The 16266-nt window shown below is 42.0% G+C and overlaps 1 protein-coding gene across 1 annotated transcript in view; it reads right to left on the minus strand.

The window, feature by feature from the left end:
- Window positions 1–16266, minus strand: part of LHFPL6 (LHFPL tetraspan subfamily member 6) — a 213520-nt gene that overhangs the window by 131191 nt on the left and 66063 nt on the right. The gene's annotated exons all lie outside the window — the stretch shown is intronic.

A 16266-nucleotide genomic window follows, 5' to 3' on the forward strand; every position in this document is an offset into this window, starting at 1 on the left:
ATGTTCCATCTACATATAGTACAGGAGATATCAGGATACTTTTTAATTCTAGAAACTCATATTAGCCACTTTTCCTCCTGTGATTTCTTGATTTCAAAGGTTTAAATCAAGGAGAGAAAGTCAGCAGAGACTAAAGCTCTGAGTTCTGAGTGTGCAGTTGTGGTCAAGAAGTCCAAAACACAGCCTGGCGCTCAACGCTTATGGTTTACAGCTACACTGGGAGGGGGCACGCAAGCCCCCAAGTATCTAGTTTGACAAAGGAAACAAAAAGGCACATGAGGGCTTCCCTGGTGGCGCAGTGGTTGAGAGTCCGCCTGCCGATTCAGGGGACGCGGGCTCGTGCCCCGGTCCGGGAAGATCCCACATGCCGCGGAGCGGCTGGGCCAGTGAGCCATGGCCGCTGAGCCCGCGCGTCCGGAGCCTGTGCTCCGCAACAGGAGAGGCCACAACAGTGAGAGGCCCGTGTACCGAGAAAAAAAAAAAAAAAAAGGCATGTAAGCACCGCCAGCTCTCTGTGCTAAGAAGTCAAGGATAAAGGATGTAGGGAACAAATGTCCAGTCACATCTCTGGCCGCCATGGACAGTGGCTCTTGGGTCCCCACCAGCAGCTACGAAAACCTCCCACGGTGAGATTGTGAGGCTTGCTGCTTCTCTAAATGTCTGAACTTCACTGTGACTAGGAAAAGCATCAACTGATCTCTTTCCTGTACTCGTGGCATGACAATGAGGCATTTTTCTTTCATTGTGCTGTTGAAAGCCATGGTGATTACTTCTTTATAGTCATGGTCAAAGTTGGTCCTCTGGTTTTGAAGAAACAACTCCCAACCTGGCCCTCATCGGTCTGTACGTGGGTCACGGCAGCAGCCTCCCTGCTGATCTTTCTTCTTCAATCCCCTCTTCCTTCTCCTTCAAATATCCCTACAGAGGATGACCCTGAAGCCCAGGACCTAGGCACACCTTTCCAATATACCTGTTCAGTGGAACCACCCGCTACCACTCAGTCCACGAGGTCCGGGTGTCAATAGCTCTACCTTCCCCTCTTCCAGGAAGGACCTGGATGTGGTCTAGCCTATCGGAGCCCAATTCGAGGACACTGCCTGGGTTTCTGAGGATCTGAAGCAGCACGGAGCTTCTGGCTACCTGCTGATCACCAAGAGATGGGCATCTCCCTGAGAAAGGAGCCGACTCAGAGAGGGCAAGAAAAGGATCCAGCAGGCCCGGAGCCAGGCTATCTTTGAATTTCAGTGACATGGCCAATATATTCTCCTTTTTTGATTCAGTCACTGGAGAACTCTTCCAATGTGCTGTTTTGCTGAGGATTCTTGCAGAGTTTCCTGGGAAAGCCAAACCGGTCCCTCCTTCCTTTCCAAACTCCTCTCTTTGCAATTTGGTACTTTCACTACCAGATGATCCACCTTCTCTCTGCCTTGACCCTCCAGGTCCTGGCTCAGTGCTTTCCTTTATCATCTTCCTTTCCAAGTAAAAGTCCTTGGCCTCCTTCAATGCAAACGCATCTGAATTGCTCATTCCACCTCTTGTCAGCACATTCATTTCCTGTACTCCATCAGTATGCATGTGATGACAGATTAAGGGAGATGTGGTTACCTCAATTAAATTATAAATTTATTATTCTCTTATTCAATTTAATATCCTCAAATCTTTTAAACTTTATGTTGCCCCTTTTGATAACTAAAAATTCGATTCCTCTTTTGATATCATCTGAAATTTCAAAACCAATTAAATATGATGACTAAAACCAAGCTCAATATTTACTGTAATATGAAATATGCACTTTTAAGTTCAACTTGGACTAGAAGGTTGGATGGTATCCCCAAGACCAGTGGTCCTGAAACTTCAGTGATCACCAGCATCACCTGGAAAGCTCAGGAAAGCTCAGACTGCTAGGGCCCCAGAGTTTGCTTTTCAGTGGGTCTGGGGTGAGGGCATGAGGAATGTGCACTTCTAACAAGTTCCCAAGTGAGACTCTGGTTTAAGCACCACAGTTTGAGAAGCACGGCCCTCCACCCTATGTGTTGAGACGAGCATGGTCTTTGAATTCTAGGTCTAGAACTCCATCTCTGCCTCTATGATCCGAGGCAGGAGAGCTCAAGGCTCTGAGTATGACCTGTAGTCACACACAATAGGGTACCACCCAGACCTACCATGTTGCTGGGTGACCCTGATTGGGCAAATTCCTCACTCTCCCTAAGTTTCCATTTCCTAACGTGTAGCAAGAGGCAACAACAAGTGTGCTTACCTCACAGAAAGGGTTAAAAGTGGAGTGTGCCTCTCACAATACTCGGCATATAGTAAGTGCACAGTAAATGTTGACTATTATTCCTGGTGGTCGTGTTTTTGCTGTCAGCAATAGGAAGTCAGTGGTCTTCTGATTCCCTGTCCAGGATTCTTTTAATTCAGCCACCGTAACTCTTATGTGAATATACCTTTCATTATAATGCCAGACTCTAATATCATCCTTTCTCATATCTCATTCTATTATTTTCGTTTATGACAATGTTTGAAATTATCTTTCTTTGATCAGCCCAGAAATGTTTCCTTCTATGACAGAATGTGTTTTTTCCTTCCGCCTAATTCAATTAAAACTCAATTTTTAGAATGTCTGTGCATTAGAACAAGTAAGACACTGGGACTAAAATAGCCCCCATTCCTTTCCCCCTGACAATTATTTTCCTACAAAATATATTGAGGCTTCCCATAGGCTCTAGCTATGGAATTCTCAACTGTACAACCATCATGGAGGATGGTTATTTGTGACATTTCACAAAAGCAAGAGGAAAACAAGATCCATTGCTTCCTGCTCTCTTTCATTTACCCCATGAAGAGTGCAGGCCGGAACCTTGCTCTTCACGTGGTCATGGAGTTTCCGAAGAGGCATCCACCCCATGTTCAAAAGCTTGACAAGGCGCTGGCCCAGAGAGAGCCAGGGCAGAGAAGCAGGATGCTAAGGAAAACAGGAGCTAGGAGTCAGGCAATTAACATTTTTTTCATGCTTCACTATAATTAGCCAGATCAAAGGGGACCTGGGCTTACAGAATTCGCCAGCCCATGTGACTCTCTGAGGACAGTTAGGGAACAGTCCTGTAGGCCTGCAGTATGACTAATTGTTCACAGGCAGAATTTGTTTTCTTATAAAACACTCCTTTGTGAATTTACCAGCTATTCCCATCCTGAAGTGCTGCACTTGAGAACACCAGCAGGACACCTATAGTTCCTGTTTCCTGAGTGTTTCCTGCGTGTTGCAGGTGACCTGTGAACACCTCAAACCCACCCCGCAAGGTAGGCACTGGTGTTCCAGGTTCCATGACTTGGCCAGTGCCTCATTGCTAGGAAGTCGCAGGAACTAAACTCAGATCTTTAAAAAAGTCAGTGATTTGCAAACACTCCTGATCATAAAAGAATCCCCTGAGCTGCTTATTAAAAATACACCTTTTAAGCCAGGACATCTGGAGTGAGGCTGGGAAACAGGATCTTTAAAAAGCTCCAAGTGAGTCTTATTTTCCCTCAGGTTCGGTAAACCAATTGCAAAATATAAGAGAGCATCTAGGGCTTCCCTGGTGGCGCAGTGGTTGGGCATCCGCCTGCCGATGCAGGGGACACAGGTTCGTGCCCCGGTCCGGGAGGATCCCATATGCTGCAGAGCGGCTGGGTCCGTGGGCCATGGCCGCTGAGCCTGCACGTCCAGAGCCTGTGCTCCGCAACGGGAGAGGCCGCGGCAGTGAGGGGCCAGCGTACTGCAAAAAAAAAAAAAGTGGGGGGCATCTAATTACCCCCAACATATTGAAAACAGAAACTCCATTTCGTGGGAGTCTTACAGATTTCATGACATGTCAGTCTCCTCTAGTCTTTTTCTCAGAGACCCAGAGTAATAAACTCATTTCTATCACTATCCACATACATGTCAGTCCCCTGCCCAGGACGCTGATTGGTCCCCAACTGCTCTCAGCATCACAGACAGGATCCTTACCATGGCCTGCAAGGATTCCATGACCTGGCCCACTCTTACCTCTGGGACACCCTCGCTCTTTCCCTCATTCCTTTGCAAACACACAGCCCCTTGCCATCCCAGAAACACTCCAATTCCTACCCTGTGCCTTTGTACTTGCTGTTCCCTCTGCCTGGAACATCCTTCCTCCAGAGATCCACTTGGCCAAGTCCCTTACCTCCTGTAAGTCTCCACTCAAACACCAGCTACATAAGGTCTGCCCTGATCATCCCATTTAAAATTCAACCATTCTCAACTCCTGTAACTCCTAATCCCCTGTACTAACCGCCACTATTTTCTTTTCGCCATTTTCTATTGTATATACTTACCCTACATACATACACTAAAGCATATATATACGTTCTAACACACCATACAATAAGATACTGCGTAATTTACACATTATGCTTATTGTTTATTTGTTATCTTCTCCTGCTACAGAGTGAGCTCCACAATATCAGGGATATTTGTCTACTGATGTATCCCAAGCACCCAGAACAGTGCCTGATATGTAGTAGGTGCTTAATAAATATATGTTAAATTAATCAATATAATTGAAACAAGATTTCACACAACACTTAACCTTACTATGTCAATGTACTCCAATAAGGTCCATCCAATTCTCTTCTAATTTATTTCACTAAACTGTTAGCTGCAACTCATTACTTGGTCACCCAACAGTTTGAAAAGCACTGACATAATTAAGGGACTTCCCTGGGTGGAGCAGTGATTAAGAATCCGCCTGCCAATACAGGGGACACAGGTTCGAGCCCTGGTCCGGGAAGATCCCACGTGCTGCAGAGCAACTAAGCCCATGTGCCACAACTACTGAGCCCATGTGACACAACTACTGAAGCCCGCACACCTAGAGCCCATGCTCCACAACAAGAGAAGCCACCACAATGAGAAGCCTGCGCACCACAACGAAGAGTAGCCCCCACTCGCCACAACTAGAGAAAGCCTGTGCGCAGCAACAAAGACCCAATGCAGCCAAAAATAAATTAAAAAAAACAAAAAGACTACATATGACACAACATTGTAAATCAACTATACTTCAATAAAATAAATTTTAAAAAACCCCCAAAACCATAGCCTCATTCTGCACCACCATCTTCCAAATTACCTTCATTACAATACAACTTTCTAGGGAACATTGTGAAGGTTTCCAATATTCAGCACTGGTTTCCAGTATTCCTATTCCTTGACCAACACGGCAATTAAACCTTGTGATTTTGGACCAAAAAAACCCCACAAAGGCATAAAATATATATGAAATCAGACTTTTGTTACTACTGCTAATATATTTGCCAAGCTTTTAACAAGGGCTGAGGGTCTGAATGTTCGGTGGCAAACACGGTGATCAACTGTGAGAAAGGAACTCAGGGCCACAGGAACAGCGGGATGAAGAGAAGAGAGTAAACATCTGTCAAACTTAAGTTCCATCTGATCTCACACTCTGCTGAGCAGCGGAAATCAAAATCACCTAATTTTCTACCCAGCCAGGCTGAGACGATGATCCACAGTGAGAAACATTTCACATTCCTCATTTATTTTATTTTATTTTTCGCTTGTCACCCCTAAATTAATCAGGGCCACCGCCATTCAGCAGCTTAATCAACAGAGCTCCATGATCCTATTCTGTCAGCTCCTTAAGAAGAAGGAAGTGGAGGGGAGAAAGCTGGGGTGGGGGAAAAGTAGGCAGAGAAAGAAGAAGGTGGCTAAGGAATGAGAGAGAGAGCAAGGTGTAGAAAAATAATGTGAGATCTCACATATAATCTGAAGCTGAGGCAGCCATGTAATTATAAAGCTAGCTTTTCTTTCACTTGACAGCGGAAGAAAAGGAGGTGAAGAGAAGCTTTTAAATGAAACGCGACATTCCCTTATTAAAGTCTGATTTCGCTTTTAAATGGCTTGGCGCTTTGCATCTTTACTTCCACACTCTGGGTTATCCAACGAGTAGACGTTTAATGAAAAAAGAAACTACAATATTTTGGAAGAACATTACGCATGTTTCTAAACACACAGTCTCTTTATCAACATTTTTTTGTTGATAAAAGCTTTTTATGTCATCCAAGCAGTAGTTGGGCACTGTTTGGTGAGCATAAATGTATTCTGACTTACAGGGAAAGTGCATGGTATGCCTTTTGTTTAAAAATAACATGATGCAGTGCTTCCCTGGTGGCGCAGTGGTTGAGAGTCCGCCTACTGATGCAGGGGACACGGGGTCGTGCCCCGGTCTGGGAAGATCCTGCATGCCCGGAGCGGCTGGGCCCGTGAGCCATGGCCGCTGAGCCTGTGCGTCTGGAGCCTGTGCTCCGCAACGGGAGAGGCCACAACAGTGAGGCCTGCATACCGCAAATAAATAAATAAATAAATAAATAACATGATGCATAATGTGTACAATGCATGAAGAATTTACTGCCCATTTCTGCTTCAATTCCTCTTTACAGGGGACAGCCCAAAGAAACTGTGCATCCTTACAAGCAGAGCTCGGTGGCCCACACTGCACCGGAGCATTGCATGTTGGGACCTGTAGACCACAAACAGGAGGGCAGATGCAGTACATCTTCTGTGCAATGAGAGGTCTAACAAGTTTCAGGCTTTATTTTCCATCTCACAGCAAAAGATGATGCTACTCCTTTCCTCCCCACACCTGAAACAGAGCAGGACCCTATGGTCCTCCCTCCTCTCCCCTCCCACGTCCTCTGCCTGCCTTTTGTCTGTAGAAAAACTTTAGTCAAGAATAAGTTTAATCAGAGAAGTGAGGAAATGCAGAAGCAAAGGAAAGCAGTCCAACAAGACCAAATAATAATAGTTTAGTCAGTAAGCAAAGTCAAGGACCTTTAGTTCCTTCTCAAGGGCTACAGATCATATTCTGAACCATATCCTGTGAGCTGTCTTGTAGATACTGTAACCCCCGCCAGGTGGAAGAAGTCAACCACATGATGACCAGGCTGTAGCCATGACATAAGCTGCCACAATTCTGAGAATTGGCCTCAAGGAAATGCGAACAAACTGACCCTGGAACTGAAGCCTAACTGTACTTGAAACAATCAAGATGATGCTGATCAGATCACTGCATGAGCAATTTCAAGGTGACTGTCAGACCTGGCGGTGCTGCTTCTGCCTGGAGGCCCCTCCCTCCACCTATAAAAGCTCTGGCCCACCAGCTGTCAGTGGTGGGGAGTCGGCCTTTGGACACGAGTCCACCCCCCGCCCCCCAGTTGCCAGCCTCCAAAATAAAGTAAACTTTCCTTTCCACCAACCTTGCCTCTTTACTGGCTTTAGAGCAGCCAGCAGCTGGACCTCAATTCTGATAACACACCCACTTAAACATCCCCTCCACCCCACGGGACTCCAGATAGTTCCCCCAAAGTGGGAGGAAGATGCTTCAGTTGTTGCAGTTTGCATCTGCTTGATAAATATTATCACTAAGAGTCATAATAATGCCTAATGTTTATAAGGACATCGGCATATGGCAAAATATTTTTACATACTTTATGTACATATGAGGTGGACGCTATAAACTTCGTTTTATAGAAAAGAAAACTGAGGCTCACAGAATGCAATTTACCCACAGATACACAGCAAGTAAATGACAGGTGCAAGACCCCAACCCAGGTCTCTGACTTTGGTCCAGGCCTTTTCCTCCCTCCCTCCCTCCTTTTTCTTTTCTTTCTTTGTCCTTTCTTTCCCTTTGTCGTTCCCTTCTCTTCTCTTTTCTTTCCCTTTCTTTTTAACAGCTTTATTGAGGTACAATTGACATAATAAGCTGAACTTACTTGAAGTGTACAGTTTGATAAATTTTGATGTGTATATAAAAGTAAAAACATGACCATAATTAAGATGACAAAGTATCCATTATCCCATCAAGTTTCCTCCTGATCTTCTGTAATTCCTCCCCCCTCCATTTCCCACTCTGCCATCCCAGACATCCACTAATCTACTTTCTTTCACTATACATTAGTTTGAGGTTTTGAGAATTTTATATAAATGGAATCATAGAGTATGTACTCTTTTTTGTCTGGCTTCTTTCACTCAGCATAATTATTTTTCGCTTCACCCATGCCGCCACATGTATTGATATCATAAAGTCATTCCTTTTTTTTGCTGAATAATATTCCTGTGAATGGATGTGTCACCATTTGCTCATCCATTCATCTGCTGATGAACATCTGGATTGTTTCCAGGCTGGGGTGATGATAATTACAGATGCTACGAACATTCATACACAAGTCTCTGTATGAATGCATGCATTCATTTCTCTTTGGTAAATTCCTAGGAGTGGGAGGGCTGGGTAGCATGGTACGTGTGTGTTTTACTTTTTAAGCCGCTGCCAAGTTGTTTCCTGAAGTGGTTGTACCATTTTACGTGGCTAGTAGCAGCGTGTGAACATTTTAGTTCATCCACATCCTCACAAACACTTAGTACATTAGTCTTTTTAACCGTAATCGTTCAAACAGGTGCTAAATGATATCTCATTGTGGTTTTCATTTATGGAATTAGCTTTTAATTTAGGAAACAAACATCACTTCTCTGGTGATACATGACATTGAACATTTTTTCGTGTGGTTCTTTGCCAACATGTAGCTTCTTTGTTCAAACATTTTACCCATTTTAAATGGCATTTTGTTTGTTTTCTTATCATCAAGTTCCGAGTGTTTTTTTTTTTAGAAATTTTGGATGCAAGTTCTTTACCAGATATGTAATTTACAAATATTTTCTCCCAGTATTTTTCAAAGAACACATGCTCTTAATTTTGACAAAGTCAGATTTAGTCATTTTTTTTGTTTATGAATCATGCTTTTGATGTTGTATTTAAGAAATCTTAGCCTAACACAAGGTCACAAATATTTCTTCCTATGTTTTCTTCTAGACGTTTTATAGTTTGAGATTGTACATTTAGGAATATAACATGTTTGGGGTTAATTTTGTTTTTTTTTTAACATCTTTATTGGAGTATAATTGCTTTACCATGGTGTGTTAGCTTCTGCTTTATAACGAAGTGAATCAGCTATACATACACATATATCTCCATATCTCTTCCCTCTTGTGTCTCCCTCCCTCCCACCCTCCCTATCCCACCCCTCTAGGTGGTCACAAAGCACTGAGCTGATCTCCCTGTGCTATGCAGCTGCTTCCCACTAGCTATCAGTTTTACATTTGGTAGTGTATATATGTCCATGCCGCTCTCTTTGTCCCCGCTTACCCTTCCCACTCCCCGTGTACTCAAGTCCATTCTTTATGTCTGCGTCTTTATTCCTGTCCTGCCCCTAGGTTCTTCAGAACCATTTTTTTTTTTTATTAGAGTCCATATATATGTGGTGGCATACGATATTTGTTTTTCTCTTTTGGACTTACTTCACTCTGTATGACAGATTCTAGGTCCATCCGCCCCACTACAAATAAGTCAATTTCGTTTCTTTTTATGGCTGAGCAATATTCTATTGTATATATGTGCCACATCTTCTTCATCCATTCTTCTGTCGATGGATACTTAGGTTGCTTCCATGTCCTGGCTATTGTAAATGTGCTGCAACGAACATTGTGGTACATGACTCTTTCTGAATTATGGTTTTCTCTGGGTATATGCCCAGTAGTGGGATTGCTGGATGGTATGGTAATACTATTTTTAGTTTTTTAAGGAACCTCCATACTGTTCTCCATAGTGGCTGTATCAATTTACATTCCCACCAATGGTGCAAGAGGGTTCCCTTTTCTCCACACCCTCTCCAGCATTTATTCTTTGTAGATTTTTTGATCATGGCCATTCTGATGGGTGTGAGGTGATACCTCATTGTAGTTTTGATTTGCATTTCTCTAATGATTAGTGATGTTGAGCATCCTTTCATGTGTTTGTTGGCAATCTGTATATCTTCTTTGGAAAAATGTCTATTTAGGTCTTCTGCCCATTTTTGGATTGGGTTGTTTGTTTGTTTGTTTGATATTGAGCTTCATGAGCTGCTTGTGAATTCTGGAGATTAATCCCTTGTCAGTTGCTTCATTTGCAAATATTTTCTCCCATTCTGAGGGTTGTCTTTTCATCTTGTTTATGGTTTCCTTTGCTGTGCAAAAGCTTTCAAGTTTCATTAGGTCCCATTTGTTTATTTTTGTTTTTATTTCCATTTCTCTAGGAGGTGGGTCAAAAAGGATCTTGCTGTGATTTATGTCATAGAGTGTTCTTCCTATGTTTTCCCCTAAGACTTTTATAGTGTCTGGTCTTACATTTAGGTCTTTAATCCATTTTGAGTTTACTTTTGTGTATGGTGTTAGGGAGTGTTCTAATTTCATTCTTTTACATGTAGTTGTCCAGTTTTCCCAGCACCACTTATTGAAGAGGTTGTCTTTTCTCCACTGTATATTCTTGCCTCCTTTATCAAAAATAAGGTGACCATATGTGTGTGGGTTTATCTCTGGGCTTTCTATCCTGTTCCATTGACCTGTGTTTCTGTTTTTGTGCCAGTACCATACTGTCTTGATTACTGTAGCTTTGTAGTATAGTCTGAAGTCAGGGAGCCTGTTTCCTCCAGCTCCATTTTTCTTTCTCAAGATTGCTTTGGCTATTCAGGGTCTTTTGTGTTTCCATACAAATCGTGAAATTTTTTGTTCTAGTTCTGTGAAAAATGACAGTGGTAGTTTGATAGGGATTGCACTGAATCTGTAGGTTGCTTTGGGTATTATAGTCGTTTTCACAATGTTGATTCTTCCAATCCAAGAACATGGTATATCTCTCCATCTATTTGTATCATCTTTAATTTCTTTCATCAGTGTCTAGTAGTTTTCTGCATAGTTTTTTGAATATGGTGTAAGTTATGGGCTGAAGTTCTTTTGCATATGTATATTTTCTTTTTATTTCACTATTCTATATTTGACTATTTGTTTTAAATGTTTAACTATTTTAAAGCATTCTTCTATTCTGATTATTGTCATTGCTTTTTCTTTAGGAATGCTGAGATGATGAATAAACAAGAGATTTTAAAACACCAATAGTAAATATCATAAAGTAGACAATATTAAAGTAACAACAAACAAGTTACAAGAAATAGGAAAGGCTCTTTGCAAGGAACTCACTAGACTCAGAGAATCCTGATGGAAGGCTGAAGTCCACTCAATTTGGTTACTGATTGTTCTGCAGTGGGTAAAGTGAACATAGTAAATGAGCATTGTTCTAGAATCCTAGCCAATCAAGGCACCTCAGGAGAGACTGTAAAGCTACGTAAAAATAGCATCACCCATTATAGGTAGAGTTAAGTCTATCAAGTCATAAATCCCGAGCAGTGTTGGTTTATAAGTAACATTCCTCATGTTTCCTTTATCTTCCTCTCCCCAACTATAATACACTGTTTTCCAGAAGTGCTACTTTTGCCCTGAGGCAAACAGGGGTGGAAATGTCCGTAGTAACGGTCAAGAGGGCTGCTTTGTCCCTTTCCAGGGGTAGGTTACTAGAAACTGAAAATCCAGAAACAATTGTTTCTCCTGCTGCCCCAAGATTTTACTTTTAGCATTGAGAGCCGTAAATGGTGGGTACCTGAGAAACTGTATTTTTTACATAGGTCTGTAATCATTAGATCTATAACTTAAATTCTTCACCAAACCCTATGTTAGTCAAAATATCAGCATGCATCTTTCCAGAAAAAAAAAAACAAGGTGGGGGGAGGGGGGAGAATGGGGAAGAAAGTATCAAGTTAGGAGACATAGGAATTAGTTGCAAGTAAGTATTCTTTATAGAAATGGATAACTTTGCTTCCTGAATGGAAAAGTTAAGTAAAACAAAACAAAACAGTCAAAGAGAAAAACTGCAATTTTAAATTTGTAGTTTAAACCTGAAATTAAATTACTGGAACTGGCATCCTTGATTATTATTTTTTAAATATTTTCTCATGAAGTATTTCAAAATCACAGAAAGCCATAGATTAGTATATTGAACATTTCTGTATCTACATCCTGATTTACCAAATCTTAACATTTTACCAAATTTGTTTCTTAAAATAATACAATATTACAATAAAGTTGTTCTTGACTAAAAATTTATGAATGAGAATAAACTGCAGAATATATTTAACATACTTCCTCCTACAGGCATTTAGTAATTTTCCATTGTCATCAGTAATCAGGCATTTAGTAATTTTCCATAGTCATCAGTAATCAATCATGGCACTCTTTGCCCCAACCTCTATTGATTGATTAAAATTGGTTCAAAAAAAATAAAAAGAAAAGAAAATGTCACCATCCCTGACAAATGCATAGGAGGAGCAAAACTTCATCGTCCAAGGTCACATCTTCTAAGTCAAGACTATACTCAGGCCTTTACGATTACAACATGGATATGACCCTTTCTCCACCTATACTTAGGAAGTGTTTATCGAGTATGTATTATGTGATCCCTGCTGTACTGGTATTTTGTGGGATAAATAATTTATGCCATTTAGTGCCTGGCCTCAACAGCTTTTAGTAGAATAGATTCCATTTCTGCGAGGTAAGAGCCAAGTAGAAAATTGGTGGTGGGGTGGAAGTAGATTAGGACCCTCAGGCTTAAAGAGTAATCAACTCAACAAAGCTTATCCAGCTAGAGGATCAAACCTGGACTTTGAACTTGTCCCTTCTCCAAGTTTATGCTTCTTCCACATGCTATAGTGCCAAAGCATTCTTTTTTTTCCTTTAGTTGAAGTATGGTTGATTTATAATGTTGTATTAGTTTCTGGTGTACAGCAAAGTGATTTAGTTATACATATCTCTTCTTTTTCAGATTCATTTCCATTGTAGGTTATTATAAGATATTGAATATAGTTCCCTGTGCTATACAGTAGTTCCTTGTTGTTTATCTATTTTATATATAGTAGGGTGTATCTCTTCATCCCAAACTGCTAATTTATCCCTCCCCCCTTCCACCCTTCCCCTTTGGTAACCATAAGTTTGTTTTCTATGTCCGTGAGTCTGTTTTTGTTTTGTAAATAGGTTCATTTGTATCATTTTTTTTAGATTCCACATATAAGCGATATCATATGATATTTGTCTTTCTCTGTCTGACTTACTTCACTTAGTATGATAATCTCTAGGTCCATCCAAAGCATTCTTAACGTTCATTCATTCATTCTTCAAGAAATATTAGATTCCAAGTGCGTTCGAGAGGCTGTGACAGATGCCAGGGAAATAACAGGGAATATGCTAGGTGTGGCCCCAGCCCTGCAGAGCTTAGAGCTGGATACAGACTCTCACGCTCACTCCCCTCTGTATAGCTAATAATAAAGGCATAGTATAGAACTACAGTTTCTCCTGTAGTTTCTCCTTCCTGAAGTTTAAGTGATAATTAATTATCTATGAATATTACTCTATTCTCATATAAATGCTTCCTTTTAACTTACTCAGTTCCATGACTCTAGGTTATGCCAAAAGAAGGTGAGAAGGCATTGTTTAGATCACTGGGTCTCAAACTTTGGTGTGCATTAGAATCCCTTGGAAGCCTCGTAAAAACACAAGACTGCCAGACTCTACCCCAGAATTTGCGATACAGAGTAGTTCAGAGATGGGGCCCAAGGATTTGCATTTCTAACAAGTTTCTAGGCAATGCTGGTGCTGGTGTGCGGACCACACTTTAAAAACCACTGGTTTAGATCAACCCCAGAATGATCAGCCTCCCATGCAAGAAACTTAGGACATAGGGGATAACTCCTATCATCTCTTACCTGTGATGATAAGGACTGTTATTCTGATTGTACACATGAGAAAGCTGAGGCCAGTGAAAAATCAAAAGCTTGTCCAGGAATAGGTATGTGTCTCCTGACTAATCATGAACACGGGAGGTCAGATTTCTCCGAGCAAAACTGAAAAGGTTTTACAGAGACTAAGAGCTAGATCCTTATGAAGTATTCAAGGAATTCTGCCCTCTTTCCAACTCTGAGGACCAGTCAAGAAAACTGATGGGCCCATCCTAAGCCTGCTCTTTCCAACGTGATGCTTGAAATCCAACAATTCATCTTAATAATCCCTACTCCTGGACATTACACCCATCTCGAGGGGAAGCTGAGTGATGAATGAGGACTGTTTTAGGACTGAAGTTCAGGAGACCCACATTGTGGTCCAGTCTCAGGCACTGAGTATTTAAACTGGCTGAATTAAAGTAACCCGGTTCACTTCCTTGCTCTGTGAACTGAATAACTGCAAAGAGGACTTTGTAAGTCCCATCAAGCTCCAGCACTCTGCAATTCCCTCTAATTTCCCTGGTTAGGAATGAATTAAAATAGATAAAAGGAGGGCTGGAGCCACAAGTGACAAAGCTCTGAGTGCAAGGGTCTCTTCCAAAAGCAGAGAACAAGAACCTCATCCTCTCTCTGCACCTGCGGCTCAGCAGGGCAGCAACTAGTCCGTTCTCTTCAAGTCTGATCAGTCTACTTGCTGTTTACAGCCCACAGAGGCAATGTGGTTTGCCATCAACACTGGTCCCTTGGTGCCACGTTCCTACCTACTCTGAAAAGCAGGTTAACGTGGCGATCCAGTCACAAATGGGGACCACAGCAGTCAGAGCAGGAATGGCGTGCTACATGTGAAAATAAAATTTACCAAAGAAATGTGAGCCACAAAACCCCCCAGCGTGGCTCATTATTATTCAGCCGAGGTTAAGTGAGCGCCAAGGGATGGGAGGAGGGAGAGGCACACCCCTTGTTAACTCAGCAGAACCTCCAAACCAGCAGCAAAGCACGGACTCCAATGTAAAATGCATTTCTGCACTTAACGTGGAAAGGAAAGGATTTAATATCCCGGAAGCTGAAGAAGCCAACCCAGGACATAACCGATTGATGTAAAAATTTTAATTCCAGCCAGCCAAAAATCAAAAGAAAAACAGTGAAGTGGTAAAGGACAGGGACTCCTATCCCCCATGTAATAATGCCACGTGTTAGAAACAAGCTCAAAGACTGTATATGAGGAACATGTGAGTTTTCTGGGCATTTGTAGGAATAGACCAAATGAGTCAATAAGTAGCAAATCAGTCCTAGGCATCCCTTTGAGAGCCTTCTGAGCCACTGCTGTTGAACTGCATTCATTTGATCCTGATGAGACCCGAATCCCCTTTAAATGGAATGGTTGCACTTCTAACGGCTCTGCCCACTTGGCCTGCAAAGACTCTTATTCTGTTTTACCCCTGGTGGCTTTTATGACAAAACACTGTCCCTGCCTGTTAGCTCCACTTCGAAGCAATCCAAGCCAGGGATGAGCCCGGCTGTCTTCAAGACTGGATGCGCCTCACAACTTCTGCACCCACTTCAGGCTTTGCCCACTTTCCCATCAAGGGTCGATGATTTTTTATTCCAGAAGCAAAATAAAGCTTGAAGTACACAAAAGCTATAAATCAGCATCAGGAAACAAGGTCATGTGTTTTATAGCCCATGATCCAAACACATGCTGTGCCATATTGGCCTTTATAGTCACTCGAACTGACATAAAACGTGCGAGGTCTGACACTTTTATTTTCACCACTTGCCCTTATTGCAAGATAAAGGCCGTCGCCTCATCCTTCCTGGGAATTCCTCTCTGGTTAAACAGCTTCCTAAATGCCGGCCTTTGTTTGATCATCATTTGCAGGCATTGCTTTAAATCATCTTTCTCCCTTTCTAATGTATCTCCGCCTGACAGCAAAGCAGCTCCAGAGCTATCTGTGCTGAGGCAGGTGATTAAGTGACACGCTGATTACCTCTATATTAGCATCAACGCTGCCTTCCCAGCCACCCTGACGCGTGAGTGCTGATGAGGGAAGGTGGGGAGAGACCAAACTGAAGAAATTGCTTAAATAAAAAGCATTATTAACGGAGCGGGAAAACCAATAATCAAAAACATCTGCTTTCATTAAAAAAAAAATTACTCTGGGTATTCCACAGGAGAGACAAAAACTGTAGCTTGAATATAGCTTTAGATGAATTCAAACCTCAAAAGTTACATGTAATTACAGTATGCCCTTTCTCTTTATTCATGCTACTCACTTAATAGGTTTAAACTAAATTTCAACCGAGGCATTTTTTGAAGTGTTTTGCAGTCTAGCATATCCTAGAAGGCTGTGGAGGCTAATTACGGGTTCTTATTGTCTAATCCTTCTGGAATGGTCTCCTAGCTGGATTCCTGCAAGCTTCACATTTGGTTTCGGGGCAGACAAAGCCCTTGAGGGGCAGCCACAAAAATCTAGCAGCTATGCCACACTTGCAGCAGCCTCTAGGAAATGAAAGCAAAACATTTCTCTCGTGGCAAAGGCTCCGTGCCCCTGAAATGATGTCATC

Source organism: Mesoplodon densirostris, chromosome 17 (assembly GCF_025265405.1).
Source record: "Mesoplodon densirostris isolate mMesDen1 chromosome 17, mMesDen1 primary haplotype, whole genome shotgun sequence".
NCBI lineage: Eukaryota > Metazoa > Chordata > Mammalia > Artiodactyla > Ziphiidae > Mesoplodon > Mesoplodon densirostris.